We start from the raw sequence: 26,348 nt of genomic DNA, 5'->3' as shown, positions 1-26,348 counted from the left end.
AGGGGTTTGGCGCCTGCCTTTGGCCCAGGGCGCGATCCTGGAGACCTGGGATCGAATCCCACATCGGGCTTCCGGTGCATGGAGCCTGCTTCTCCCTCTGCCTGTGTCTCTGCCTCTCTCTCTTTCTCTCTCTGTGACTATCATAAATAAATAAACATTTTAAAAAAAATAAATAAAAGCTTATACCTGGCCTCTATCCTTTGAATTTACTTTTTTCCTCTTAAACTGAGAAGATTGCTCCAAGTTTTCTCTAACTCATGCAAAGAAGGACAGGGCAATCATCTTCACTCTTGCTACTGGGCCTCTATTCATGTGGCCTATTATTAAAATACTAGATTCTAAGTTGTATGTGTTAACAGCATGATATGGTTGCTAAATAAAGCTCTGTTTTAAACCGTGTGTCTCTTAGTCTTGTCCTAATGCAGCTGGCCTTTTTTTAAATGCTAGTGTAGGACTTTCCATAGATTTGAGTAAAACTTAATTTTTTAAAAAAAGATTCATTTATTTATTTAAGAGAGAGAAAGAAAGAGAGAGAGAACATGAGTGGGGTGAGGGGCAGAGGGAGAAGTAGATTCCCCACTGAGCCGGGATCCTGATGTGGGGCTGGATCCCAGGACCCCAGGACCATGACCTGAGCTGAAGGCAGACGCTTAACCGACTGAGCTGCCCAGGTGCCCCTGAGTAAAACTTAATTTTGTCTTTCATTCCAACTATTGAGATCTTGGTGGATTCTACTTTTGTTTCAAAGTTGTTTGTTTGTTTTCAGTACTATTAGGGTAATTACATACATAAATATGCACATATGGATAGAGTAACATGGAAAATTTAGGGAAAAAGAAAAAGAGAGATATGAGGGGAGAGAAGGTAATTGCTTCTCCACCCCACTCTACTCACTAGACACACAGACACACAAACCAAGAGATGACTTTGAAAGATTAGATGAAGCAGATGGAACATACTACTTAACCAAAAGATAGAGGACTAAGTTTTCTTTAAGCTTTGCACCCGATTTCAGTAACATAGTCATTATTTATAAAACGTTAACACCTACTCTGTACTCAGGCAGTGGAATAAAACGTCCATAAAAATTATTTCATACAGAAGTCTCAAGATATTTTTCATTTATTATTAATTCCAGCCATCTGCTTTATACAGTCAACCCATACTTTCTAATTTCTCTACTTAATTTCTTGAGTGGTACCAAAGATGTATTGCCAAGTAGATCAAAGTAAATAATTTGATTTTCAGATTTAAATCTTCCATTGAAATGACTACACTGACTTGGACTAAGAAGAGGGGGACATGTATAACTACCACTAATGCATTGTATAGCTTTTCATTCAATAATTTCCATCATAATTTCCCCAAGGGTTTCAATTCTCCTGTATGACAAAACTTTAAGAAGCACAGTGGTAACTGCATATCATTTGATTGTACATTTATACTGACAATTTTTCAAAGCAAGCTATATTCTTTTTACTTCTTTTTCTTCACATTTTTTTCCCCATTTCCCTGGTAACTATTATTAACCCAGGGATAGAGAATTGAAAGGGGCTTAGAACAATAGTAAGAGAATATACACTCTGGTTGCCCGTTTAGATACCTTCAGACCATAGTTTGGAGAATGAGAAACTAAGCTATTGGAAATTTCCCAATTGGTGAATTTGCAGGGTAACTGTATAGAGGCAGGAGATCCAGAACACATATGAGAGGCTATAAGGTGATAGAGAATTTTTTTAAAAAAAAATAGCTCTTTGATTCACCAATATCTGATTTTAATTCTGCAAACAGAAAACAGTTATGGGAGGGAGCAGCTGAGCAAACATCATCATAAACACCAAAGAAATAGGAGCATAGATTTAATGTGCTGGAAAGGGCCTCCTTTTGATCTCTGAAATACAACTTGGTCCAAATCAAGAAAGGGAGTGGCATCTGCAGTAAAAGCAAAGAAGCTGACATCCAAAAGATAAAGAACTCAGGATGGAACCTTGCTGGTACTAATGCTTGCTCGTTTATTCTTTCTTTCTTTCTTTCTTTCTTTCTTTCTTTCTTTCTTTCTTTCTTTCTTTCTTTCTTTCTTTCCTTTCTTTCTTTCTTTTTTTTTTTCTTTTTTTTTTTTTTTGGCATACCCTGGATATCTTAGATTACCACTGTTTGTCAAAGTAGCATGGTTAATTATTTACCTTTCTCACCATTGGGCTCAGATTCTTTTCTTATCAAACTTCTGTGTCTGAACCCAAAACAAACAACCTCCCTAGAGCAGTAAATGATCATGTCAAGCTGGGTTTGTGTGCTGGTGGTGGGATATATTTCTCTTCTTTCTCTTAAGATCTCTCTTGTTGCCAGTAATCATTCTGCTAGTGAGGGTCAGGGCTAATTTGGGCTGCTATGTTGTACTTATGGTTTGCCATGACTTGATTCTTTGTGATATTTTAAATTTGCCCTTTAGACCTCTTCCTTATGTCTCAGTCTATCCTAATTCCTTTATTCAATAAGGTATTTCAGATTTCACTAAAGAAAGAAGGCTGTGTCTCTACCCAAGGGTTTTTCTTTGTTGTTGTTGTTGTTGTTATTTTTTGCGGGGTTGATTGAGGGGGAGGGGCGTGGATTTTAGATCATTACTCTAAAATGGACCTAACATGATGACCTAGAATTAGAATGATTGAATGATTAAAAATAATTAGACAGCAGAGCTGATATTTTGGGCTTTTTTCTCCTTTTCTCCAAGACTCCTTCCAGCGCAGATTGCTCTGGCCAAATGTGGTAGAAAAGAGCTGGTAGGTGGGGTGGTTGCAAGCAGATGCTCTGTTTCTGCAGCAACTTCCAGTTTAAATTCCATCTCAAATGAAACCGCTATTCTTGTCCTTGATTTTAGATCTATTTTTCTCCCTTCGTAAAGTACATCGCTCTTGATCATTTATCCTTACTTTAAAACTCTTATGTAGTTGTATCTTTTATTATGATGCCTGAAATCACTCTTGGAACAAGGAAGATATAAAACAAAAAAGGAATAAAAAGAGTGGAGCCCAACAGTCAAAATCATAGACTGTGTTAGCAGCCTTTCATTTATTTATTTATTCATTCAGTCATTCCTAAAGACTTCCTTAGTATTTATTATGTCACAGGTATTAGGATAGGTATTGGCCTTGAAGAGTAACCAAGAGTCCTCACAGAGCTTACAGTCTAGACTAGAATGTAGGTCTCTTGACAACCAAAGTTCTGCTTTTCCCACCACACTCTACCATGTTATTGGTACTTTAAGAAAAAATGCAATCCCTGGGGCACCTGGGTGGCTCAGTTGGTTAAGCATCCAACTCTTGATTTCGGCTCAGGTTGTGATCTCAGGGCCATGAGATCGGGTCTCATATTGGGCTCCATGTTGAGCGGGGAGTCTGCTTAAGACTCTCTCTCCTGGAACGCCTGGGTGGCTCTGTGGTTGAGCCTTTGCCTTTGGCTCAGTCATGATCCCGAGGTCCTGGGATTGAGTCCCACATCGGGCTCCCTGCATGGAGCCTGCTTCTACCTCTGCATATGTCTCTGCCTTTCTCTGTGTGTCTGTCATGAATAAATAAATAAATAAAATATTTAAAAAAATACTGTCTCTCCCTCTGCCCCTCTGCCTACCCCCTCAAATAAATGAAAAAATAACAGCTTCCAACAGAGTGACAGATTAAGTAAAAAATTCTTACAATCGGTTTAGCAGTGTCTCGCACATACAGTTCAATAAATGTTAAATATTATTATTATTAATTATTGATGTTCTCTTGTTATAAATATAGTCAATCTTATAATTATTGTAACTTATTTTCAAAATCTAAGTTGGGAATCATTTCTGAACAAAATGAAATTCTTTATCATTAATCATTAGTCAGGATTCAAGTGTAATGCTGAGGTTTAATACTTTTTGAAACTTGTCTTTCATTCTTTGAAATTTTTTCTTCTTATAATAGCAAAGTTTATCATGTTTGATAGTTATAAGAAGTTGCCCATCTGGCTGTTACAGAGTATTAAAGATACTACTGTAAAAGCTGGAACATTTTTCAGAATTACCTTTTCTGCACCTATGGTCTTCAAATGGCTAATTCCAAAGAACAAAGGATAAGTTATCCATGGGCAATGAAGTCATAATTTTATTTTTATCACCCCTGTCTGAGTATAACTACCACTGTACATCATGTCCAAGTAATGCGAACATGTCTGGTTGGCACAACTACAATAGCAGTGCTGATAAGTAACTGATCAGCTTATCCACAGCATTCTTTTCATGGGGAGGTCACTGTCCTCTTTGTTCCTGAAAGTCCAACAGAGCTTAAACATTCCAGAAACTGGCCATTCAAATTAATTAAATGACATCATGTACACGGCTCCTGGGATTATTATCTTGTGATACTGAAGCTTCTGTGCTTTTATGTTTGCCTAATTAAATTCTATCAAATGTAAGAAGTTAAGCAATTAGCATTACTAGACCACATAATTAACACATGCCTTAAACACACTTTTTTGAATAATAGATTACTACTACCTATGAAATACAAAAGGATTACCAATGTTTAAAACTTATGACTATGGAATATCATCTTAATGTTTCTCCATATGTAAAACAGGAATTATAGCATCTAATTCATAGGCTTTTATAAGGATTTACACAGGGCATTTAATTCAATTAATATTTAATTTCAGTATTTAATTTTCAATTAATATTTAACACTAATTCTCAACTAATCTTTATACAGTTAATAGAAAACTAAGATGTAATAAAATTCAATACTATAATTATGATGGAAATAATGATTCTTAAACTTTGACTCAGAAGGCACCTGATGGTTTTGCATCGCATAAATAATGTCGAACTCCCTCACTGCACTGAAAAGCTCCAGGAGCAGGTAGCACAATTCCTGGAACACAACACATGCTCAACAGATAGTTCTAGGAGATCTCTAGGTGGCTCAGTGCTTTTGGCCCAGGGCGTGATCCTGGAGTCCTGGGATGGAGTCCCCACATTGGTCTCCCTGCATGGAGGCTGCTTCTCCCTCTGCCTGTGTCTCTGCCTCTCTCTCTCTCTCTCTCTCTATGTATCTCATGAATAAATAAATAAATAAAATCTTAAAAAAAAACCCAAACAGACAGTTCTAGAATTAATCAAGACAATATCAATATAAATTATAACATTGGAAATGCCAATTAATAGATATTCAGATAATGAAATCATTAAACCAACTTTTACTATATGTGTTCCACATATAAACACAATGCATAAAATAAATACACATATGAGACACTACTTAGATAAACACATGTATTTCACAGACTACTTACAGCATGCGTAAGTTACCACCATGCATTTAGGAACAAAATATGCTCCCTTGCTCTTGAAAAGTTTAGATTCATGAAGTGAAGAAAAAACATACACACATAATTCTCAAATCAGGTAGAATGGGCTCAATGCTAAGTGTATGTATTTCTCTACCAGATATATGCTACTGAGAACTTCTCATTATTTTCCTCAAATCATGAATATAAATGTTTCTATCTAAAATAATTCTAAGTTTGGGCCTTATAAATTTTAACACCCAAATGACTTAATTATGGATTTTATGGAATATCAGCATATATTTGATTTGAGGGGATCCCTGGGTGGCTCAGCGGTTTGGCACCTGCCTTTGGTTCCGGGTGTGGTCCTGGAGCCCCGGAATCAAGTCCCACGTCGGGATCTCGGCATGGAGCCTGCTTCTCCCTCCTCCTGTGTCTCTGCCTCTCTCTCTCCCCCTCTCCCTCTCTCTATCATAAATAAATAAATAAATAAATAAATAAATAAATAAATAAATAAATAAATCTAAAAAAAAAAAAAACCTTATATATTTGATTTGATTTGCACACACTAAAAATGATAACTTTTTGCTAGAACCTATACTATTGTCTTTCAGAATATATTCTCAAAGTCAGGATGTTTGTAATTTATAAAGTAACCTAATATTAGAGTTATAATAAATTTTAAAAATCTCTAAAAATAATTTTAAATAGTTTTATGGAAAAAGATGGGATGGAATAAAGTATGTAGGTGACTATAAAATATGTTGCTTGGTTAAGGATAATAAAACAATATTGCAATTCCCACGGAGTTCAAAATTATATTGATTTGTTTAGTAGAAAAAGGAAGGAACTTCTATCATCTTACATTCAGATGGACCATTCACAGTTTCCCCTAAGGATTCTAGACTACAATAGAAAAATGATTTATCAGTAGAACATTAGAATATGCTCACATAAATAAAAATTCAAATGAAAATTTATGTAAGTGTTGCTTAAAAAAAGTGATAAAAATGGAGGAATTTTATTTTTATTTTTTAAGCATATTTATTTATTCATGAGATACACACAGAGAGAAAGGCAGAGACACAGAAGACATGTCCCTCTTCATGAGGCTGATGTGGGACTCAATCCCAGGACCTGGAATCAGGACCTGAGCCAAAGGCAGATGTTCAACTACTGAGTCACCCAGGGGTACAAAATGGAGGAATTTTAAATTTTGTTGGGTTTTTGCCAGTTTTGAAAAGAATTTTCTTTTTTGAAGCAGCAGCAGTACTCAGCTAATGGATATTCAATAATAGAAAAACACTTCGGTCAGTTTTCCTCTACCCAGAAACCAAAATAATGGCATGAAAGTCAACTTTCAATTTTTTTTTTTATTTTTGAAAACCTCCTTTGAAGGTGGGAGACTTGGTTTCACAAGATGAGGAACTGATGAAGAGATTCAATTCAGCCTTGAAGAATTTCCATAAGCTACCTATGATAGACTCAAAGGGAAATATGAAGCCTTTAGACATGTCCATAGTTGAGATCTCTCATGACAGTCAAGTTTAATTCTAGAGGGAATGTCTAGGTGGCTCAGTCAGTTAAATGTCTTTGACTCTAGTCATGATCTAAGGGTCTCTGTCTCCTTTTGCTCATTCCCCCCTGCTCATTCTCTCTCTTTTTCTCTCATAAATAAATAAATAAATAAATAAATAAATAAATAAATAAATAAATAAAATAAAATCTTTTTTAAAAAAAAGTTTAATTCTGGGGATTATAGGCAAGAATAAATAGCCTAGGTCTCCAGTATGTAACTGATAAAAAGATTGAGGTGAAGAGTTACAAATACCTACCTGGAACCTGGATCATGAATCAGTCTCATTTGTTAAAGAGCATAATCATGGAGCATTTTATTAAAGTAATTGGGAAGTTAATGTGTCACAGTCCAATTTTAGTATATGTGCTGCCGAAGTGAGCACTGTGTCACAGTCCATAGTGGTGCAATGAAACTAACCCAGTGATGAGGCCTGGTACATTTCCCCATTTTATAGTTTTCAGCATCTCTTTCTATACCTGCTTTATTTTCTGCTTTGAAGCACAGCAATACCGCTGTCCTGATCAGTGCAGATAAAAGGCAGTTTACAGAAGACACCAGGTGGTATACAGAAAAAAAAAATAGGGATTAAGAAGGTAAATATATTATAAAATTGTCTCACAAATTAAAACAATTTAAATAATTATAATAATAAACAATATTTATTAAGTGCTTACTATGTGTCCATTACTAAGTGCTTTATAGAAATCACTCATTTAATCTTTACAGTGAACCTGAGGTGGGCATAAAATTTATCCTCATTCTACAGACCGGGTCTCTGAACCTTGGAGAGTTACATAACTTGCCAAGGTCACACAACTAGTAGCATTGATTCAAACCTGGGGTATATGGCTCCAGAGCCTGATAGTAAATGCCTTTGGTACCAAGAATCAAGTTCCTTTTATTCCAAGTTACTCACAGAAAAAAATCTTATTTTGAATTTTAATACCTAAAAGGACTGGGATAAATAAGAAAGTATGTGAGTAGCTAGAGTTTTAAAAAGATGCATTTTTGCCTATCACTGGCTCTGTGATCTAAGGATAGCCACTTAAGATCTCTTGACTCCGGTGGACTCAGTTTACAAAAATGGCTAAGCTCTTTCTACTTCTAAAACTGTATGGTGCTTATGTTCACACAACACTTGGAATCATAATTATTTACTGCTTTAATTGTTGGATATTTAATTATGTCTATCTTACCCGTAATTTTTTTAAAGACAATCTTACGTTATTCATATCTCTTGCCTATGCATAGGGTGTCACATTTTTCATGTCAATGTAGAAATCAATATTGAACTGTTTTCTGATACCTAGGTGTATTAGAACTAATATAAGGGTGTTAGAACTAATATATATGCAAAAATCAAAATTAATATAAATCTAAGTAATCTTAATATCCAGAAATCATTGACTTTACATGGATTTTTGAATTTTACATAGAATGGAGTTCATCAAATATCTGTGTCCAGTGAAATGCAGGTCTAAACAAGATGAAGCCTGAAGTGTTTCCTAGAAATTGCAATGCCATTTACTTCTGGGTCAAGGATTGCAGGTGAGCCAGAGAATCTCAACCTGAAAAATGGTTTTGAAATTGTTGACTTCCAGGCTCTAGTGTTCTCTACATTTTAAAAACAGAGACGCTATTGGCTTCAAAGCTCTTGTAATAAATACTTTTTCCCCCCTTCAGGATTTCAAAAACCTCAGAAGAAAAGCCAAATATGGGAAAGGTTCTTGTACAATCCTTAATCAAATACAACTAGGTTGAAAGAAGATATATGCTCATTATTTTGCTCAGATGGCTTTTATTCTAATTAAGTTGAGGTGGTATTCTTCTTTAGACTTATGACCATAACCCCTAATATAATTGCTAACATTCCTGTAGTCAGATCATTTCTTACAAATAACTCTTTGAGACATGTTGAGATAATTTCTTTTGAAAAGCCTGTAAATCTCTGCGTAATCATCATAAAAGTATTAAAATATAGAATTGTAAATATGAAAAGGATCTAAAGACAAATATTAATCTAAATTATAACTATACAGACTATCCCCCAAAGGCATATCTTCTTTAATAAAGAAAAAAAAAAGCAATGCTTTGAGAAAATAATTCTGGATTCTTTTTTGGTGCTGCATGGGCAGGTCACCTAATCTCTACCAACTGAAGATTTTTTTGTTTGAAGTTGGTCTCTAACAACTCTTCCATTTACCCAAATGTAGGAGTCTGTATTTATCCCCACCGAAATTCTACAACTTCTTTTATAATGCTTCCCATTTGATGCTAATTCCAGTTGATGGTATTTTTCTAAGGATTGTTAACTTAAAATTTACAAATGTTGGATGTAACTAGCACCTCCTCACATCTTCCCAACCTGTGGCATGCTGGACCATGTATAGGACCCATATTATATGCACCCCTGGTCCTACTGGCTCTAGCCACCCTATCAATCATCACTCAGATCTGGCCCAATGCTACTCATGAGCACTCTGGTTTCCCCAGAGGCTATTCAAGGGGTCACACTGGAGAACCTGGGAGTGGGAGGGAATTAACACAGACCAAGAGAGAAAAAGACAGGGAAGAGCCAGCAGAGCTGAGGTGCAATTCACTCTGTGTTACCTAAAAACCACATATATTTCCTTGAGAAACTCAGGCTAGTTCAGTAATGTATCAAGTTGTATTTGCTTGTCTTCTTTCCCTCCCTCTCTGTCAGTTTTCCCTTACTTTCGGATCTGGGGATTGCACTTCCCCCCTTTTTATCCCATAAAATATTAACTGAGCCAATAAAGTTCTGCTGAGCTGTGTTCTAGGGAAACTGGTTAAGATCTAGAAACTGTAATCATACAGATTTTACTGTCTTCACCTTGACATAGACCTGTATTTCATAGTTCACCATGAGGGTTCGAGAATCACCAGGAAGTATCTCAGATGTGCTCACAAACATGTCTGCTCAGCTAGCACATGGCAACTGATGGTGTTGATTATATGATGTATTTTTGTCCTTCTAGCTGGTACCGTTATCTTCCATGGGGCATCACCTAGGCACTGAATCTTCAAGGTCCAAATGCTACATGGTATTATTTTCTAAAAGAAGGGAGAACATTGTATAGTCTAAAGAGATTCAGCAAGAATGAGACTCGTGTTTCATTGTGAAAAAAGGAACTTTTCAGAAGAGACCTGAGTCAGAAGACAAATTCAAATGGCAAATGCCCAGGATAACTCAGATACAGCCCTCTGATTTAATCTTTGTCATTGGCTCCAGGCAGAGAAAGAGGACATATACAAGATGAATAAGATTCTAAGAATTTCCAAATGATTCTCTAGATGAGGACTGTAGCAGATCTGGAAAAATCAGTCTATTTTACCCAAGATTCATGTTCTTAGTCTGGGACTCTGACACTGGCCCCAGGAGTTGGGGAGGAGGGCTGCAAGGGATCTTTTTGGTGATATTTGCAACATCAATGTATCCTGCAGTCACCCCTCCAAAGAAAAAGCTATAGTAGACAGTTTATTCCCTAGGGAAGATGCATGGGGGTGAAGCTAGGAGAGGAATGGAACATCTTCGTATGCATTGCAGTCCTTCTTGTGCTTGTAGTATGTTTATAGTGCTGTCAGGAATTCTTTTTTGATGGGATTGTCTTCTGAATCTTGTTTATAGTTACACTGCTCTAAAATGTAAATTAAAAGCCACAGCACCATAAAATAAAGGCAAGGCAGTTTGTACAAATTGTAGTGTGCTCTGGATCTGGGGAGGTGAAACAAGAAATCTTAAGTTACTGCCTAGCAGCATTAGATATTTAGCTTGATCAAAGAAGGGCCCTCAGAGGTGCATAGTCATAAAGGCAGGGAGCACTGGCATGAGAAAAGAATGAAGAGGGCATCAGTGAGTGGAGTGGAGGAAGTTAGCATCCTGTACGGTGTTTATTAGGTCAGAGATAAACTGGTGCTCACCATGAGTCATTTCCCATGGAAATGGGAAAGGTGGTGAAGAGCAGCTGGGAGCAGCAAAGCTCCAAGTAGGGTTTCACACCAGTGTTTGTCTCTAAGTGTGAACACAGCTGCCGGCAGCCTGGGAGCACAGGTGTAGACTACTAGTTGTGAAGATCAATAGGGAGGCTCTGTGCTGTTTAGCTTATTGGTAGAGTTAGGGTGTTTTTGTTTTTGTTTTCTTTAAAGATTTTATTTATTTATTCATGAGACACACACAGAGAGAGGCAGAGACACAGGTAGAGGGAGAGGCCGGCTCCCTGTAGGAAGCCCAATGCGGGACTCAATCCCAGGACCCCGGGATCATGACTTGAGCCAGAAGCAGACACTCAACTGCTGAGCCACCCATGTGCCCCAAGTCAGAGTGTTTTATGGACAAGCAGGGCCTGTTCGTTTTCAGATATTGTTTGATAAGAGAAAAGTAAAATCTTCCTACAGTACAGAAATGCTCTGAGAAGAACAGGTAACTTCACATGAATGGGTCAAAGAGAATGCCAAAGCATTAAGTACGTATTTGCAGACCAAAAATATCTCCCATTCATGCTAGATTGAATCTGGCTGTTTTTGGTGTGGCTCTTTTATAAGCATCTCTTTTGTGTGGCCAACTGCTTGATTCAAAAGAATAACAACGCTAGTATCTGCACATCTGATCCCTGGCCACTGCTATTAATTTCCTCTAAGCATGTCTGTAAGCTATCTGAGTGGTACAAAAACCCTTTTAATTCCATTCCAATCTTCTTTTTCTATCAAATCCAACCACGTAGGAGGAAAGAAAATGTGTTACTCTTGGAACAGAAATCAGAAGTGGTCTCTGAGATGTATGAAGCACTGGCCCCACTTTGGATACACCTCCATTTTGTTTCTCTCAAATTCTCTTTGCATATGCACAATCTTTAAAAATAAGGGATCAAACACATGTAGTATTTATATGTGTCTGTATTTATTCATGCAACCATTCATCAAATGTTTGCTGTGTGCTCTGTGCTGATTCCAAGACAAGGTGGCAAAATCTGTTTTCTGAAGATGTTAACTCTCTTGCTGGGGAGACAGATCCATAAACTCTTATCAAATGAATAGAAGCACTAAGGAGATTCTCCTGACTCAGATTGGGCTTGAGTGTTAGCAGAGGGGCCAGGGGGAAGGAGGGGAGAAAGGGTGGAGCAAGGCTTCAAAGGACAGGTGACACCCGAGACACAAGAATTAGGTGGAGGAAAGCAGGAAGTACACCAGGCAAAATGGATGAGATGAAGAAAGGCAGAGTGTTGAGGAAATGTGTTATGGAACAATAGAGGATGTCAAAAGGCCAGGCCTTTCTTCCCCTGCCACGGAGGCTGAATTCACCTTGTAGGTGATATAAAGCATCAAAGGCACTTGAACTGAATGAGGAATAGCACAGAGTTATATTTTAGATAGATTATTTTAAGAAAACAAGGCTTTGAAGAAAAGGACATCAGCTAGGTTGTTGCAAAAGATAATAAGGGCCTAAATGGAGGAAAAGGTTGGAGGGATTAGTGGAGGCAAGACATTTGAGGTGTTTGAAGGAAATGTAGCAGTAAAATCTAGAGCACTTGCTTATGTATTGGAGGTGCATGAGTTTATGGGCTGGATGGTTGTTAATGTTTCCATGCCATCCTTTCCTCTATACTCTTCCACTGTATTGAAGATGTCAGAGCCCTGGGACCTACATTTTTCCTCACTCTCTAGTTAGCAGATTCTCATGTTAGGTTCCTCCCACAAGAGGCACTCAAGAAAGATTTAGAAAACAGAAAAGAAGCAAAACCTATAATTATTCCAGCAATGGTGAGTAGGAGCATGGGTTTTGGCAAGTGGCAGCATGTAGTTTTGCTGGTAGCTTCAGGGTAATCTCTTGAGGATCACCACTTTTGGTGATATAGATTGCTGGGATTTTTGGTGGAGGGTCCTCAAAATGTCTGTTATTTTCTTTCCCTCAAGACTAGCAGCAGCTTCTCTGACCTTTGCTTCTATAGTGCTCCTAGTTGATTCTGGAATTTCTTAATTCTCTGTATTAAATTCTTTCCTGCATAAGATATCTGTTTTACTGAACAAACTCTGATGAAATCAGATGATACCCAGGTTTCTGGCTTACATAACCAGCTAGATGGTGAATTGGAAAATTTATTCATTCATTCAATCAGCATTCCTTATTTATTGAATATCTATACACCCAGGCTTTGGTAGAGGTACCAGAGATACAGTTACTACTATCAAAATGATCAGTGCTTCTGGGTGTCTCAGTGGTTTAGAGCCTGCCTTCGGCCTAGGGCATGGTCCTGGAATCCTGGGATCGGGTCCGCATAAGGCTCTCAGCATGGAGCCTGCTTCTCCCTTTACCTGTCTCTGCCTCTCTCTCTCTGTGTCTCTCATGAATAAAGAAGTAAAGTCTTTAAAAAAAAAAAGAAAAAAGAAAAAAAAAAACTGAAAACAGGTGTTCAAACAAAACTTGTACACAAATGCTCATAGAAGCATTGTTTACAGTGGCCAAAGGTGGAAGCAAGCCAAAGAGCCATCAAGTAACAAATGGATAATCAAAATATGATATGTCCGTACATTAAAATATTAGTCACAAAAGGGAATGAATTACTGATACATGAATGAACCTTGAAAACTAATGCTAAATGAAAGAAGAAAACACAAAAAGCCACATATTGTGTGATTTCACTTATATGAAATATTCAGAACAGGCCAGTGCAGAAAGCAGATTAGTGGATGCCACAGGCTGGAGAGAGGGAAACGTGGGGAGTGATTCCTTGGTGGGCATGAGGTTTCCATTTGGAGTGATAACCAGGTTTGGAACTAGATACTAGTGATAGTTGCACAACGTTGCGAATGTTACTAAATGTCACTGAATTGTATGCTTTAACATGGCTAAGATAGTAAATTTTATATTATGTGCATTTTACCAAAATAAAAATCTATGAAGTTCACAGAAGAAAGCAAAGAAGGAAATCTTTGTAACCCTGGGTTAGAGAAAACATTTTTTATATAGCACAGAAATTGTACAAGTCATGAGTGGAAAAAATAATACACTGGATTTAAAATGAAAAAACTTCTGTATTTTCAACTGCTAAGAAAACAGATAGGAAGCTACAGACTGGGAAAAAATATTTGCAGAATGTATATCTGATAATAGATTCATATCTAGAATATATAAAAAGTTTTTACAACTCAATAATAAAACAACTTATTTGAGAAAATAGGCCAAAGCTTTGAACCGATACTTCACCAAAAAGAGAGATACAAATGGCAAATAAGAACATGATAAAATGCTTAATATAATTAATTAGGAAAATGTAAACTAAAATCAGAATGAGATATTATGAACATATATTAAAATGGCTAAGGGGGTGCCTGGGTAACTCAGATTAATCACCTGCCTTCCACTCAGGTCATGATCCTGTAGTCCTGGGATCAAGCTCCGTCTGGCTTCTTCCTTGGCCTCTTCCCACTTATGTTCTCTCTCTTGCTCACACACACACTCTCAGATAAATAAATAAAATCTTTAAAAAAAAAAGGCTAAAATAAAAAACCAAACCAATCAACCTGACAACAGCAAATGCTGACGAGGATATAGAGCAACAGTAATCCCCATTCATTTCTGGTAGGAAAGCAAAGGGGCATACATAGCCCCTTTGAAAGACAGTTTGGTCATTTCTGATATAGCGAAACATAATCTTCATGCAACCCAATAATCCCTGGTATTTATCCATGAGAAATGAAAATATGTGTCTACAGAAAAACCTCTACATAAATGTTTATAGGGACTTTCTTCATAATCACTAAAATCTGAAAATATGCACTAGCTGGAGAATAAATAGTACATTCATACAATAGAACGCTACTCTGAAACAAAAAGGAAAAACTACTGATGTATCCAAGAACAAGGACAACTATGAAATGGATTTTGCTAGTGGAAGCAGACAGACTCAAAAGGCTACAGGTTGCATGTTTCCATTAATAGGACATTCTGGAAAGGCAAGACCATAAGGTCTGAAAACAGATCAGGGGTTGCCAGGGGTTGGAGTTGGGGGAGGACATGATTATAAAGGGACACAAGGAACCTTTCTGGAGGGAAATATCTGGAACAGATATTTCCTATAACTTGATGTGGTGGGAGTTACACAACTGCATGCATTTTTCAGTATTCCTACAACCATATACCCCAAAGGGGTCAATATTACTGTATAACAAATTATACTTTTATAAATCTGGTTTTAAAAAATAATGGAGCATACCAGTTGGTTAAAGCAAATGAAAGGGCATTGGCAGTCCTATTGAGAGCAATTTCACTGGTAAAGCCTGAAGCAAGATTGTGATAATAGTATACATTTATTCAATGAGGTAGAAAGCAAGGCATTCTGCAGAGAATAAGATGTGGGCCTCTGCTGAGTGCTACATTAATCAAGTTAAACTGCCATGTGTCTTTTCCTCTAGGCTTGTAATTCAAAACCAGGGAAGTTTAGGGGGGCGGGTGTGATGTGGGACAGAAGGAGGGCGCAAAGATTTAGAATCTCCAGGGGCACTTGGGTTTGAAAATCTTATTTATGATATTTAATTTGGAGAAAGAAGCTTATTTGTCAAGTAAAAACTAGGGAAAGAAAAGCTTTTGGTTTAATGAGGATACGCAGAAGAAGAAAATGACTCACTGGGAGATTCTTCAGTGGAGCAGGGGTGGCAATGGAGAGGAGAAATTTTATGACAATAGGGAGCACAGGCTAAACCAATTAGAGAAATTATGTCCCATAAACTTAGACTCATCTTGTATTCAATAATAGATGCAGTATCGATATTATTTTCATTTATCTTACCACCTTGTATTTGAGCCTTAACTGACCAGAAACAATCTGTTCTAAGATAAGAAAAAAATCCCATTTTGTTTCTGCCTACTTAGTAAATGGTGAGGTAAGTCACTTTCTTTGGGGTTGGAAGAAACAATCTGATTTGGCTTCCCTTTGCAAACACTCTCAGTATCTTTTGGATTGATGCGCCAAATTCTCACTCTGCCCAGTGTGGAGGTGACTGCTGAGTGCCGAAATGCTGGTGCCATAAAATCCAGCTGGACACGTAAGTCACGGTGAGCAATTATAGCTCAGAATCCATCCCTGCAGGATCTGGGGTCCCCATGTGTGCAGCATCCAGACACATCTCCTCCCTCTTCCCAACTGCAGCAAGTCCAAGCCAGACTTCACAGGATGAGTAAGCGACACATGGCATGTGTGAAATTCCCCTCCACCCTGTTACCCTTCCCAGAGCTGCCATAGTGACGATTATAGTAACCTTGACTCCATAAGGAATGTGACAACTTAAACCCCACAGACTACTTAGCAACGTGTTATTACAGAGCAATAAGTTGTGCCCTGGGCCCTGGAATGATGATGACCATGCGGGAGCTCACATCGAAGGATACTTGTCCATCAGTCAGGAACTGGCTTCCTAGACATGACTAAAATGTCTAGAACAAGTGATGTCTCTTACAGAATGGAAAGTATTTCTACAACCATTCTGATGGCTGGTCTCATCAATGAACAGTTGACTCCTCTTTCATGTTAGAGCTAGCTGGCACTTTGGCATTCCACAAACTTCTCACATTTATCCAGGGATGAATGGTCTTGGATGCAGGGCTGGCTTGGCCTCCACTCTGGGATCTGAACTATCTGGAAACTTAAGTTTCAGGCTTGAGTTTAGGGCAGTCCAGATATTTTAATGAACTGTAGAGACTCTTGGTAATTAAGTATTTAAGGTCTGGCTTTGGATACCCCCAAATTATAGGGTACAGTGGAATGGAGATAGAGAAAAGGATATAGCTATGACAATTTTTTTTTCATGAAGGGTCTAGGATTCAGATCAAATTTAATACTTCCTATGGTGATTTAGGTCTTTAAGGACATTCTAGGGAAGTTGTCATATGGATGACAGTCAACATGCCTTTAACCACAGATACCCTAATATCATGAGATAAAAAACTAAATGAAAGTCATTTCATGGTAGGGGCAGGATGTTTTTTGGCCCTATGAAATCCCATTATGACACCTCATCCTAAATTTTGCTTTGGCAGCCTTTTTTTTTTTTCCATGTCAATAACTTCATGACTTCGTGATTCTGAAATTAGGATATCAATCTGAATACAAAGGGAAATTCAAATAGATATACAGTTAGGACAAACTTTCTTAAAAATTAATAAAATTGTCATAGAAATGAAGATTCTCATGGTTCTGAATCAACCAAAGTTTTAAATGTCCTTTGGATAAGGAAGCTGTAAGTATATTCTTTAAAGACTTATTTATTTATTTTGGAGAGAGACAGAGAGAAAGAGAAAGAGACTGGAGCACACAAGTTGGGGGGAGAGGCAGCAAGAAGGAATCTTCAAGCCGACTCCTCGCTAAGCACGGAGCCCCAAAGAGGATTTGATCTCACCACCCATGAGATCATGACCTGTGCCAAAACTGAGAGTCGAATGTTTAACTAACTGAACCACCCAGGCCTGGCATCAGACCCAAGGACATTGTAAATATAAATATAAGTATATTCTTTTTATATGAACATTTTCTGACGAAGTGTTTTAAGTTTTTCCTTTCACTATTAAGTACACTGGGCACTGGGATGCCTGGATGGTTCAGTGGTTGAGCGTCTGCCTTCAGCTCAGGGCGTGATCCTGGAGTGTCGGGATTGAGTCCTGCATCAGGCTCCCTGCAGATGCTTCTCCCTCTGCCTATGTCTCTGCCTCTCTCTCTGTGTCTTTCATGAATTAAAAATAAATAAATAAATAAATTAATTAAATAAATAAATAAATAAATAAATAAATAAATAAATAAGGTCCATTGGGCACAGTTTCATGTTTCATTTCTACAGATAACACATTAACATACCCTGGGGATGCCTGGGAGGCTCAGTGTTTGGGCCTCTGCCTTGGGCTCGGGGCATAGTCCTGGTCCGGGAATCGAGTCCTACCTCATACTCCCCTCAGGGAGTCTGCTGCTTCCTCTGTCTATGTCTCTGCCTCTCTCTGTGTGTCTCTCACAAATGGATAAATGAAATCTTAAAAAAAAAAAAAAATCTACCCTGAGTATTCTCAAATTACTTGAGAAGACTGGATGTCCCCAGATAAACCAGAGTAGAATATGTACTGTGGCACTTTTAGCACTGTGGTTTATTTGTATCAAAGAAGCGAATAATAGTGACACACTTGTGTCACAGTGACTTGACTACCACTGACTGGTCTGGAAGAGTTTCACTTTTATTCTTTTGGATAATGTCCTTTAATCATGAGAGTGTGATCTGAACTATCTCCTTAGTAAAATGACCACTGTTCCAGCTGGCAGATTGATAGAGCGGCTCTGTCCCACGAGGGGTCTGATGAAGTCCTTGCATCTTGGCGCACGCTAGTTGATTCAGTTGCCATTCTAGAAAGCAGGCAGTGTATGGGGGGCCACTAGAGCTTCACCGAGGCCACTGTGAATTCTGGCTTGAAATTTCGCAAGACAGCCCATTGTATTTTGAAGTAGCATTTTCCTTGACGGAAAAGCCTTTGTTCATTATTTCTGTTCAGTGGACAAGTCAAGGATTCATGAATTCAAAGTGACATTCTGAACTAACTGCTCAGACTGGTTGTGGTAAATTGTCATTTACCACTCTCTTTCCTCTTGCTTTTTTTTTTTCTTTTTTCAAGATTCTGGTAGCATTCCGATGAAAACAAGTCAACTCCAATGCAAGGGTAAATCTTCGTTCATACGCTCGGAACTAAGTGTTCTTAGTTCTCTGCAATTATGCTGTTAGATGCGATCTTTGATGCTTCACCCCTCATTGGAGAATAAGACAGTAGCCCAGCATGCCATGCTGTCACAGGGCAGGCCTGGGTCTTTGCCTGTAAAGATGGGAAATTTGCAGCCCATTATTGCAATTCCAATGAATGTGTCGGAACTATAAAAGGCCTTATTCCATCTGGTCCTCTTCACAGGAGAGTGAAAGAAGACAGGCAGGAATGTTGATGGCCAAAACCACTTAATTTCTATTGAAACTAAAAAAGAAAGAAAGAGCAGACCTAGGGTGCCAGAAAACAGAAAACAAGCATATGGTTGTTAAAATTACGCAAACAACCGGAGTAGAGAAGACAATCTGCTTTCAATGGCATAAGTGATTCTACATTGCTTTTTGATCCACAACCACCCTGGCGACTACTGCAACTGTATGAGCCTTCCAGTCTTCAGGATTGTGTAGATACGAATTTAGACTTGGTGTCTGGTTTGTTATGAAATGAAACTTGTTCACAGTATAAGTGCAGAGCAGAAAAGAATATGATTAGAGATGCCTGTGAGACCTTTCTCTTCATCCTGCCTCTCAGGCATGAGTCACCATTTCCTCTTAAAATATGGAGAAATACTAAATGTGGCTTTCATGTGGGTTGTACACTTGGTAATGACTGAGCTGGGAAAACCACACAACTCTCTAGCCATCCACATGCCATGGGTTCTCACAGCCATCCTGAGAGTTGCCGAGATATTACAGGAAGTTTAACATTCTGCTCCTTTCGCTTATCCCATGTGTTGGGTCTAACATCTTTATGAAAAAAATTGCCGGAGGGGAAGAGGCCAAGGCCAAGTTCTTCATGGTCGTCAGAAAAACTCATGCAAATGACAGCATGTAGCTCTTTGATATCCTGACCTCACGGGCTTTATAAAACATTGTCTCCAAATGATAGCTCAGTTCTTGTACATCAGAAAAAGGACTTTGTGCCTTGGGTTTATGAATGATTGAAAAGCAACCCTCTCTCCTTTGAGAAACAGTAGTGGCCCTGGCCAACCACCTGTGCTAAAATCATTGATCTCTGTATATCATACATTTTGCAAGATACCAGTTTTTTTTTTAAGATTTTATTTATTTATTCATGAGAGACACACACACACACAGAGAGAGAGGCAGAGACACAGGCAGAGGGAGAAGCAGGCTCCATGCAGGGAGCCCGATGTGGGACTCGATCCCAGGACTCCAGGATCACACCCTGGGACGAAGGCAGACACTAAACTGCTGAGCCACCCAGGGATCCCGCAAGATACCAGTTTTATTGAGTGGGTTTGGGATATACTTAGAGCACTTGTCAAAAACTCTTCAGAGTTGAAAAGATGTGGCCAAACTGTGGAAGGAGCCTCGGTGTCCAACGAAAGATGAGTGAATAAAGAAGATGTGGTTTATGTATACAATGGAATATTACTCAGCTATTAGAAATGACAAATACCCACCATTTGCTTCAATGTGGATGGAACTGGAGGGTATTATGCTGAGTGAAGTAAGTCAGTCGGAGAAGGACAAACATTATATGTTCTCATTCATGTGGGGAATATAAATAATAGTGAAAGGGAATATAAGGGACGGGAGAAGAAATGTGTGGGAAATATCAGAAAGGGAGACAGAACGTAAAGACTGCTAACTCTGGGAAACGAACTAGGGGTGGTAGAAGGGGAGGAGGGCGGGGGGTGGGAGTGAACGGGTGACGGGCACTGGGGGTTATTCTGTATGTTAGTAAATTGAACACCAATAAAAAATAAATCTAAAAAAAAAAAAGAGTTGAAAAGATGTGCGGCTTTTTCTTCTGTATTTTGCCCCTAACATGGCTATTGCTAATCTCAGAAAGCCTGTATATTCCCAGAAATGAAGAAATATACCTTAAACTATGACAAAGATCATGATTTGGTATTTCCATTTTTTTTTTTTTTTTTACAAACTGATTTTTTTTTTTTAATGTTCTCTTTCTCACATTCCTTTTAGGAAACATAGTAATATGATTACAAAGAAAAGATAGATTAATTAGTAGTCATTTTTCTGAGAAGGCCTCGTCATTCCCATGAGAAATAAGTAAGGAGTTATAAATATATAATAACTTACAAGTTGTCCTTATGGGATCTTCATGATTTGTATTCATTTTCATTTTCTCTTTTAAAATGACATCCCGTGAAAGAATGTAGAGAAAAACTGTGTGTAACAGAGACCCTCCCATAATGTAGAGCCTGCTCATATCAGGAAATAATTGTCAAATGAACAAATTCTTTTAGCGTACTAGAATTCAAAGCTTTTGGTAAATTTAGGAAGGTGGCAAAACCCATATACTCAATGCTGCTATAGGCAACAGATCCCCATAAACATCCTCTGTGCACTTTTTAGAACTATAAGTTCTGTTCCCATTCCTCATGTTCTGATATATTCTCTTTTAAAGGCAAGGTCTCTAAGTTACTATTCACTGTGTCCAATCACTCAGGCAAGTTGAAACAAAAAATAGGTTAAGAACTAGTGCCTTAGGCTTATTGCCATAAGTCCATAGATCTCATTATCACCTTTTGGTTCCAAATGTGCAGAGCTACGTACTATTCTGTATTAATGGAGGACTGTAGCCATCTCTCACAGATGTGAAGTGACCATAGTTGCCAAATTCAAAGCAGCCAAAAAATGGAAGTGTATCTCTAACAAGTGCAACTATATTTGTGGGGACAATAGGTGCAAATATTTTAGTCCTGGTCTACTTTAGAAAGCTCAGGTCAGCTAGTTGTTTTTGTAGGATGTTTCCTGGTTTTGATATTTCTGTAGGTTTCGAGAGATTTCCTTGAATGTCAGGAAGAATCTTGAGAAGAGAAATGGATTTCCACATCTGAGTTGCATTTCAGATTGAATTTGCAGGCTATCAGAGTCTAACCTCCATGGTACATTACTCTGCTCACAGCTTTTTCGGGTATTCCGTTCTGACTGCTTCTCAAATCGACCTAAAACCTAAATGCAGAGACCAGTGGAGCCAAATTCTGGATGTCTGGGAAGAGCTGAAAGCAGTCTCCCACTGGTACATAATGTCCTGGTGGTTTTCCTTTTTTATTTGCATGAATATAAAAACAGTCCTTTAATATGTTTACCTCCTAGCAAATAACTGCTCCAGGAAGCTCTGCTCTGTATGTCTTGGTTCTGTAGCTTGCTCCCTACCCCTTATCCCTGCCACAGGTCCTTAGCAATCATGAAGGTGACCATATTTTAAAGATAAGTGACGGGAGTAGGTTGGTGGAAACAAACTGCCAAATATTCACACTGAATGAGTGGTGTGTACGCACAAGCTGTAGCTCCTTCCTGTAACTGTACATGTGGTCATCCTGGGCCTGGCTTCCCACTTGGGTATCAGCCTGAACTTGAAGATCACAGAGAGGGAAATGATACTTCATATATGCTTGGAGTTTTGGATAGATAATATCAGCCATCACAACCATCCAGGGAGCGTGGTATTATAAGGCTATTTTTAATTTTTTTTTTAAGAAAGAGAGGTGTGTGTGGGTCGGGGGAGGGGCAGGAGAAGGAGCAGGAGAGAGAGAGAATCTTAAGTGGACCTTTATCTCTCGATACTGAGATCATGACCTGCGCCGAAATCAAGAGTCCAACGCTTGAGTGACTGAGCCACCCAGGTGCCCAGATAAGGCTAATTTTATGGATGAAGGAATTGATGCTTAAATAAATAAAATCACTTTTCTAAAGTCTTAGAGGATGAAGTACACATCCTTTCCCCAAATATATAATGTAGAACCAGAAAATATGTTACCCTGGTATTCTTTGAGGCATGATCTTGGCTTCTTTTAGTTCACATATAGGATTCTTACCACACCCCAAGTGTGTGCAGAGGGGTGTGCATGGGAGAGCTGTCCAAATGTGACGCACTAAAGCAGCTGCATAATCTTTCTTTCTTGTGGTTGTGAAAAAAAAAAAGATAAGGAGGATATATCTCCTGTCCACTTTGGGGGAGAAATATGCAAACTTAATTTTCTCATGTGAGCTATAAAACAAGTGTCAGAATTTCTTTCTCTATATCATATTTGTAAAAGTTCTCAAACGCTTTTTTACACATATGCATATGGTATTATCATGCCATCAGACAAGGAGTAGAAACTGGAGAGTGTACCAGAAAATTTCTTTTTGATGGAGCTGGCAGCTAGAAAGCCAGAACAAGAAGGAAATAGAAGGAAAAAATATTTTTTGTATTTTCTAAGGTGAAGGCAAGACCATGGAGTCTGGCTTGTGTCTAGGATTTTTTTTCATGCTCTCACCAGCTTTGTTATTAAGTGAGATATAATTGACACGTGTCTGGGACTTTTGATAAGCCTTTCAGTAAGCACCACATAGGTGAAAAAAAGAAATAGAGATATGTTATTGAGATGTTATTCTTAGGCATCAACCATCTGTACTACTGATGCCTATTTTTATATACATAAGAGTTTAAAAAATAGTCTCTGATATAAGATACTCAATAATTATCCATTACAATCTCTATACAGAGAATTGTACTAATGAGTGTGACAAGTATTTTTTTCAAACATGAACAATTAGATGTCCAGAAGTTAAGAGGGGAAGAGGTAAGGAAAGCCTCCCACAGAGAATAGAAACCTGAGTTGAGTTTTGAAGGTGAACACTAGTTGATCAGTAAGGGTGGTGGGTGCATGGAGGACATAGGGAACATTGAAAAGCATTAATGATAATAATTTTTGGTTTTGAAGTTTAGCTGTGAAATGCAATGGTTCCATTTTAATTTGAAATCTCTTTAATTTTATAAGGTCATATTGAATTTTCTTTGCCTCATCTTTTTTGGGTGGGGTGGTGTCTGTGCACCCCCCATGCACCATCCCCACCCCCAGCATATTGACATAATGGCAAAGCAGCTCAGACCAACCGTGAGCTTGAACCCCTGTCCACAGCCAACTGTTTTAGGGGATGGCAGCTTCCCAAGCAAGGCGTTGCTGTTGCCATTGACATCTGGGATACCAATTCGGCATTAAGACACTTTATTTTTCTGATCACTTGAGGTAAACTATGGTCGATTGTTAAGAGATGACAAGGCCCTGCTGTTTGTGGCACATTATCACTGTGTTTTAGTAAAATAAAATGTGTCTATTATGAATCTAAATTTGGACCCCAAGGATTCTATTCCCAAACAGATTCTCTGGATGAGAGAGATGTACAACTAGAAATTCTTGTGGTGGCTAGAGAAATCCCACACACTCGGAAAGCGGAGGGAAGAAGCTGCTCAGAGAGAAAGACAGAAGCAGAAGTGAGAAAGAGAGAAAGAGAAGTCGCTAGTTCTCTCATTCCAAATGCACACTTGCCCACGGTGCCGTGAAATTATCCCAATAACGTTAAAATGCTTCCTACTGGTTTCAAACTCTATGGTACTAGTGGATTTCTCATACTTAAAATTAAAGTATTTTATATGCACACATTTATATGAAGGCATCACAAAGACCATACTCTCTTTATATCTTTATACACATTTAAATGCTGACTAATGAGGACCAGTCTGCCAGTTTGTCACCTCTGGGAAAGTCATCAGAGATTGTCCATTTTACCAAGAATTAACCACTTACTTTTCCCTCACAATGAAGTCTTACATTGTCTCCAGGATTTTAGGAGGTAATGCTGTTTTCAGACTAACAAGTACAGGGCTCCCTCCCTGGGGGCCTACTGCCTACAGTAGAGTTGATTCAGGGATGTGCGAATGGTTAATCCACCTTCAGCTCTGCCACCCAGGTGTGTGATGCAGATAAAGTATTTGCTTCAGTTCTTCATGTGGACACGCACATGCATCTATTGTGGGGGCCAGCTTTCTGTCTGTGTTCACGTTCATGAGGTGTACCTTGGAAGAGCACAAAGCAAACACGAGCACTCTACACAGAGCACTAGATCTTATTCAGCCCTTGAAATCCCTGGAGGGAAATGTCATTTCATTAGGAGGCTTCTTGGCCACTAATCAAGGGCTTTTCATTTCCTTAGGCACATTGGTGTGGTAACAACTTTCCCTCTGAAAAACAAACCATTTGAGGAAGCACTTTCTGAACGCACACCCAGAGAGATCTGTTTTTTTTTTTTTTTTTTTTTTTTTTTTTGGAAAATATGAGCACTGAAAATCATCAGGAATCAAAGCAGAATGGGAACAAAAGTTGGCGCAGGAAGTCGGAGGAGAGGTGGGTGCTCACAGGAAACCCTGCAGGAGTCTCTCCCCAGGGAGGCACTCCTCCACTCCTCCACCCTCAACAGTCTCACCTGCTCAAGCGGCACAATTCGCTGCTCTCATTGACCTCTGGGGTACGAGTTCAGCATTAAGTTGCCATTGTCGTTTAGTCCCTTGAAGTACACTATGGCTGGTTGTCAAAAGACCAGAAGGCACTGCTTTGGTTGTTGGGTTTGTAGAAGGAAGAGACAAGCATGAAGCAGAGCCATTAGAGGATGAGGTATGCTCTGCTAAAATACTTGAGTCTTATCTCATGGCAAAAATGGCCATGAAGGTGTTTTTTTGTTTTTTGTTTTCCACTCTAAAAAACCCTAAGAAAGCCATAGTCCATTTGCAGAATGAATTTAATTTCTTCAATCTTTTTGGCTGAAGTAATTCCCAAGAAGTCTGATACTGTATTTTTTAAAGACTTGAGAGAGACCTCCTGACAGACAATAAAATCAACCAAGGTGGTTGTTGTGATTATTCTTTGGTTTGCAATTGGGCTTGTCTCACTCTGTTTTGATGAAAACTATGCCTTTGAGATTTTCAGCATATAGTCAGCGCTCAATCAGTGTTAAATCAAATAGAAATCTAGATCGTAGATTACAATACTGAACTTCGGCTCAAATTTAGCTGTTTATTAAAAAGTATAAAATGCAAACAAATGAATACCAGCATACCTGGTATGCACTTCTTACATTCCTTTCTGTTACTCTTTGGTCCAAAGTCCAATTTCAACCATGCATCTTAACTACAATGTTCCTAGTGTAGAAGGAGAAGCAGTGCTCTGAAGGAGAGAAATCATGGGCTTAAGGAACATGCAGGATTCTGATCCCATTTCCATAGAGCTGTGTGACCATTGAGTCTTAGCTTCCTCCTAGGTAAAAAAAAAATAATACCATCTGACTATGATTCAAAATTGTGCCCAGTAATAGACAGGATTATGAATTAATATGCCTAGGTGGCTTTCTGGTTTGTAGAAGACACACACTACAAGTGACTTCTTTCTTCCTCCCACCCCTCCCTTTTAATCACTCCATTATCTTATCTATAGCTAAAACCCCTGTAGGTTTGTAAACCTCAGGATTTCACTAGTGTCAAAGCCTCTCTAGCCACTTTTTTTTTTCTAGCATCACAGATTAAAATACTATTCTTTTTTACTACCTATTTTTAAATTTTCTATTCTCACCCCCTCCCCCCATCCTCCCTGACGCAGCAGGAATGAAAATGCTATGGTAAAATTAGGTGCTTTGTATTTGTTGGGTATTCTAGATTGCCATTTGATGCATTTCCTTTCCACCAGATCCATAAAATGCCTTTTTTGCTGAGGTTGCTGCAAACACTGCAACTAGTCTCTTAGGCAAGTTGGCAAGTTTCAAAGAATGCCATAGGCAAGTTTCAAAGAATGCCATAAGGGAGAGACATAGAAAATATTTTTAAAAAGCCCACATAGCCTACCATGTA

At 38.5% G+C, this 26,348-nt stretch overlaps 1 long non-coding RNA gene across 1 annotated transcript in view; it reads left to right on the top strand.

The window, feature by feature from the left end:
- LOC111090337 overlaps positions 1–24,760 on the top strand; it is a 40,451-nt gene extending 15,691 nt beyond the window's left edge. The window contains exons 4-5 of the long non-coding RNA XR_005371613.1: positions 8,326–8,437; positions 24,665–24,760. This is a non-coding gene — a long non-coding RNA (uncharacterized LOC111090337). The remainder of the gene's footprint in view (positions 1–8,325; positions 8,438–24,664) is intronic.
- Positions 24,761–26,348: the final 1,588 nt, after the last annotated feature.

Source organism: Canis lupus, chromosome 16, assembly GCF_011100685.1.
Source record: "Canis lupus familiaris isolate Mischka breed German Shepherd chromosome 16, alternate assembly UU_Cfam_GSD_1.0, whole genome shotgun sequence".
Lineage (NCBI taxonomy): Eukaryota > Metazoa > Chordata > Mammalia > Carnivora > Canidae > Canis > Canis lupus.
The sequence above is the reverse complement of the archived record's forward strand: the minus strand, read 5'-3'. Positions and strand labels throughout refer to the sequence as shown.